Raw genomic sequence first — 6,117 nt, 5'->3', positions numbered from 1 at the left:
TTTACAAATTAATCCATATATTGTGCTGATTTACTCGAAAAGATCGATTGATTTATCTAACTAATCTGAATCATTCAATCAAAAAGACGGCTCTTGGTCTATTTGTTGTTGACAGCTTGATTGTAAGCTCATGTTGGTCTAGGTTTACAGGTGTGTCTACTGCTCTGCTATTTTGACAAGCTGTATTAATCTAGGTTGCACTATTTTATGTGTGGCCACTAACTTTGTATGGTTTGTTAAAAACAATACCTCTTTCATCGAATATTTGTTACTTAACAACAAATCATCTGTGTTCTTTAATGTTTTAAATCTAGCCTACACGCAGATATCCGGTAAGACGAAAATATTTTCGGAATTAATGATAAATGATATGTATTTAGAATTGTCAGAAGAAATACGTGAAGGTTACAAAATGTTTGTAATACGTTGAAAAAATATGTTGTCGTACCAGCAGACAAAGTCCAAAGCAACACGTTCTACATCCAATATTTATTATCAGAGGTAGACGTAGAAAATAATAGCAGTGATAAAACCTATACTGCTACCACTCTCTCCAAAGAAGAGATTGTGGAAAACCATAAATCTGTTGCTATCCTCTTTTGGAATTTCTACCAAGGCCGATGATTGTGATTTACAGTCTATGTACTGGATTCATAAACTCCACAAGAAACCATACAAACAAAGTTTCATAGCTGGATCTGCAAAATGTACCACCAAGCTTCTTTCAAAACTTTTAACTTCTATACTCACAACTGTCAAAGAGAGTCAGCAGTCTTACCACAACACTTGTTACTCCCGTAGTGGTATTAATTCATTGTGGATCCTGAAATATTCGAAAAATCTTTTGGAGACAATCAGTTCAAGACTATTTTCTGAATATAATAGCATTAAAACCTATGAATTGTCAACACTGTATACTTCTATTCCCCATACTCAGTTAAAATCCCGACCTAAAATCTTTATACATCGTTGTTTTTTTTTTTTCAAAAAGATGGTACATCTAGATACAAATATATAGTTCTTGGTAGAGATTCCTCATACTCTGTAAGAAATAATTCCACATCATCTTCCAAATATACAGAGGAAGATCTTTACAAAATGCTGGAATTTTTAATTGACAATATATTTGTCCAGTGTGGTGGACGTGTTTTTCAATAAACGGTCGGCATTCCAATGGGAACAATTTGTGCTCCTTTACTTGCTGACCCATTCCTTCACTCTTATGAGGCTGACTTTATAGCTGATCTGATCAGAAAGAACGAATATCGTTTGGCTAGATCTTTCAATCTCAGTTGCCGCTATATAGATGACGTATTATCTATAGACAATCCTAATTTCGGGGATTTGATACATCGCATTTACCCAAAAGAACTTGAAATAAAGGATACTACAGACGCTGTGAAGACAGCCTCATATCTTGACCTACACTTAGAAATCGATGGTAAAGAAGAACTACTGACTAAACTTTACGACAAACGTAATGACTTATCATTCAGAATTGTCTATTTTCCTTTCATCTGTGGCAACATCCCTTCGGCGCTTGCGTATGGAGTGTTCATATCACAACTCATCCGTTATGCCAGAGCTTACTGAAACTACGCATAATTTTTGTATCGCGCTAGAACTCTAACAAATAGGTTTCTGGAACAGGGTTATGTTGCTACAAGATTGAAGTCATCACTACGGAAGTTTTATGGTCGTCATCATGAACTTGTGGATCGTTATGGTGTATCTATCTGCACCATGAAAACTGATTTATTCAACGGGTCCTTTCCTCGTTTGTCTACCCGGATTTCACTTTTTATGAGCAACTCGGCGGCTGTTTCTGTAAAAGCAGAGGACGCTTACTCTACCGGTGCACCTGGTCCGTGGTCCCGGTTTTTAGTGGAATCCGAGTTGCTCATTTACTTTTGTTACTTTGTATGTATGATTTTAGTTGCTTTGTTTTCTTTGTTGTGTATGTCTGTTTTCTATATCTGGTCTTTGTCCGTGGGTTGCGTTCTTTTAATTGCCGCTGTGGCCTTGGTTCCCTTGATTACGTTTTAATATTAGAAATTCAATCATTTTTATCTATATATATTTTATTTAATCGTAATTGAATACAACAAACCCATTTTGTAATATTAGAAAATCAATTTCTAGTATTAAAAAATATTTTTTTAATATTAGAAATTAAATTGAATTTTTGATATTAAAAAGGGATTTTTTTTATATCAAAAAGTGTTTTGGGATATTAGAAATTTAATTTGTAATATTCGAAAATGAATTTGTAATATTCGAAAATTAATATTCGAAAATGAATTTGGAATATTAAAAAATCATTTTTAAATATTAGCAAATACTCATTTTTGTCCACTTTGGCTTGCCATAATGGTCCGCTTTTCATACGGAGCGGTGCCAGCCAGGGTTCATCAGAAAATGTGGGGTGATGAGGCAGTTTTTGCCATTTCTTGTCAATTTTTCAAATGAAAATAATTTTCCATTAAAATGGGGTTGCAAACACTCTGCAAACTCTGGATCCACCACTTAGTCTGTGATGCAAGTGTAAAAATTTTAACCACTAAAGAATTACAAAAATATAATCATTTGACATTACTTGAACTTTTAAGCTCACGAACAAATTCATATCTTTTTTATAGGTACATGTGCTCAGTTTTAATCGAAGATGGAATCCAGGTTCCTTCAGTCACGGTATAGTGTTACTATATCCCGCTTGTGAAGCACGCTTCCCTCTCTGGGAGTCACTTAAAGTATTATTTACAATTTGCGCCAGGATGGCTTGCGGATTTTTTTCTTTTCTTGTTATTACACTTTTCTTTATTATAAAATCCTTCATTTCATACATGTACGTTCATTATGATATGAATTCGTTTGGAGGTCAGTGTCAAATTCTGTGCTGATACATGCTAAATGCTATATATTTGATTATTGAAGATGTGTTTTGATTAAATGTGCACCTCCTGCACCAAACACTGGTTTCTTCTATAATTACCTCTAATGTGCACCTCCTGATCCAAACACTGATTTTCTCCTTCAATTACCTCTAATGTGCACCTCCAGCAACAAACACTGGTTTCTCCTTCAATTACCTCTAATGTGCACCTCCAGCACCAAACACTGGTTTCTCCTTCAATTACCTCTAATGTGCACCTCCTGCACCAAACACTGGTTTCTCCTTCAATTACCTCTAATGTGCACCTCCTGCTCCAAACACTGGTTTCTCCTTCAATTACCTCTAATGTGCACCTCTTGCTCCAAACACTGGTTTCTTCTTCAATTACCTCTAATGTGCACCTCCTGCTCTAAACACAGGTTTCTCCTTGAATTACCTCTAATGTGAACCCCCTGCTCAAAACACTGGTTCCTCCTTCAATTACCTCTAATTTGTGTCTATGTACATATATAAGAATACATTTGTAAATAACCATTCAAATATAATTTAATGACACATCATTTTTTTTGTAATTAATTTTAAAACACTGTGGCTAATATAATATGATTCTGTGTTGATAGTGGGATCAATGATTGCAGTGGAACTAAGTAGATATCATCAGTACACGTTCTCTCATTTTCTTCGAACAAGCCAGAAAACTGCACTAAATAGAAATACTCAACACTATGCACTAGCCGAAAAAAAAGAAAGCTACTGTCGAGTTTGCCTGTTTTGATAATAAGATTGTGGTCAAAGTGGAAAAAGAAAATGTTATGTACATGTATTTCCCTACATGCATAAGGTGTATTCTAATGACAACCTAGTTTTCAGTTACGGTAATTCACTTTTTATTTTGTTGATTAGATGTTATCATCAAACCCTGGTTGACTTGACTGCAATCATTTTCAATAATTTAAAGTTATGACGTCATCGCTGATAAAAGTATTGTGACTCGATATCTAAATACCATTTTATACTTAAGATTTTTTTTTGGTGAAAAAAAACTGCTGAAACTTGTTTCTTATTTACATTTATAGCAAGCTATAACTTTTAAACTGTCAGTCCCTGTAAGAACCAGGCAGTAAGTGAAACATGGTATGAAAAATCCTATCATTTTGATAGTGTAATTTAAATATTTGCACCATCAGAATCAAGGAAAACATGCAAGATTTTCCATATCATGCTGCACCATTGAGTTTAAATTTTATTGAAATGCTCTGAAAATGAGTATTGCAAGGGTAAATGCATTTTAATTCTGTCAAAACCTATTTTTTTCTAAGATTCTATTGAACAATTTCTGAGCAAATCCAATGATGCAGAGATCACATAATGGTCTTTTTAAATAGATAAAGCATACTTTAGTGTATTTAATTGTCAGATTGGTTGAGTTTTGACATGTATGTTTATAATTGTTTTTCCACTTTGCTCGATTCTTACAAACAATTACACTTTAAAATCCACACATGCATTGTATGCTATGGATAATTAAAAAAAAATCATTTTCTACTTCATTTTTTTATATGTATCAACAGACAGGTTTAGTTATTGGTCAGCAAAAAAAGGAAAGATGGGAAGTCTGAATTCTTTAGAGATATAATCAACCTTTGGATGGCTGAAAATAGTGAAATGACTGCCAGAGTCCTTAGTCTTAATAAAAATCAGAAAAGAGGTGATTCATGCATGTCAGTTACATGTACATGTATAATGGAACAAGTCCCAAGTTTTTTTTTTTTTTTTTCATTTAGACTAGTTGTTCCAATTTAGATAAAAGATACACGTATAGTATATGCGAATTAATATGAATTAGTGCATGTACATAATGAGAAGTAAACAAACTGATGGAATGTTGTAGTTTTGTTAGCTTCCTTACACCACTAGTTATGACAGCATTACATAAAGTATTGTATGTAAAGTAAATAATAAATATACATTGGTGTACATTAGTATAAGGGGCCAAATTTGAAAACAAAGCAGTTTACATGACATTTTTTGCTTTTAACACTTGTGTGCTTGTACAACTGCAGTTTGATATAAATATACCGGTATGTGTGTTTGTACAACTGCAGTTTGATTATTACGGTGATATAAATATACCTGTATGTGTGCTTGTACAACTGCAATTTGATTATTAGGGAAGATTGGTACATTGTGGTTAATATTTAATTCCCTTGTACAGAAAATTTCATTTCACATTGAGAATGCTACATGTAGTTACTTTTTCTTATAATTCCAAATACTTATGTGCATTTTTAGGTACACACTTTTGGGTGGAATATCCTACAGAGGCAGAATCGACTGCTGTATATGCAGATGAATCATGGACTCTATAAGCTACCCCAGATACTGGACATGAATTTGCAACCATCTGTAGGAAAGAAATTCCCTGATCCTGATGGTTATAGATTATAGCATGTAAGAATGTTGTAATTGTTGTACTTCAAGTTATTTGATTGATCATTATAATAATAGGTGTCATATCATCATTCTGATCACAATATATATATTTTTTTGATGAATTTCCAGTTAATGTGTTTTAGATGGAGTCTCCACTTTGTGATGTATCCACCATTTTTTAGTGTTTATTGTAGTTCGTTTGCTCTTTCAATTTCCAACATTATGATTTACCTACTTTGTATAATGGTATTATAATTTATATTGTTAATCAAAAGAACTATACGAAAAAGGAGGATTCTCTCATTATCCTAATTATTCAACGTGACATATTATATTATCATCTTTATACAATGATATTGAGCAGTTTATAAGTTTTGCCTAGATTTTGTTGTATACAACAATGAACAAGTCAACTATTTCTTAGATGGAAGAGAAGGAAATGATTGACAATGTAATGAAGTGCCCTCCGTCATCGCCAGACATAAATGTGAATGTTTGGGCCTCCGTGAAACGTTTGTGGGCGGGAACTGCCAATCCACAGACTAAGGACAAATTTGTGTTTGGAATAAGGACCTTTTGGGAGTTATTGACAGTTAAAAACTATCGGTGTTAGATTAACCATATTCCCAAGGTGTTTCCAGTTGTGGCGCTGAATGACGGGGCATGTATCAATGTACGCGGTAGTTACAAAAGAAGAAATATTATCTCACAGACACAGGTAGATAGTTTGCAAGACCTGTAAATAACATACACAGAAAACATCAAAGTTTCTACAAACTTCAGAGAGTATT

At 33.5% G+C, this 6,117-nt stretch overlaps 1 long non-coding RNA gene across 1 annotated transcript in view; it reads right to left on the bottom strand.

Annotated features, from left to right (window-relative positions):
- The window catches only part of LOC148603984 (uncharacterized), a 248,006-nt gene that overhangs the window by 180,539 nt on the left and 61,350 nt on the right, over nucleotides 1-6,117 (bottom strand). The window lies entirely within an intron of this gene.

Source organism: Perna viridis, chromosome 11 (assembly GCF_037379345.1).
Source record: "Perna viridis isolate PV_CMFRI_1.1 ecotype Kerala chromosome 11, ASM3737934v1, whole genome shotgun sequence".
NCBI classification, from domain to species: Eukaryota; Metazoa; Mollusca; class Bivalvia; order Mytilida; family Mytilidae; genus Perna; species Perna viridis.
This window is presented reverse-complemented; position numbering and strand designations above follow the sequence as displayed.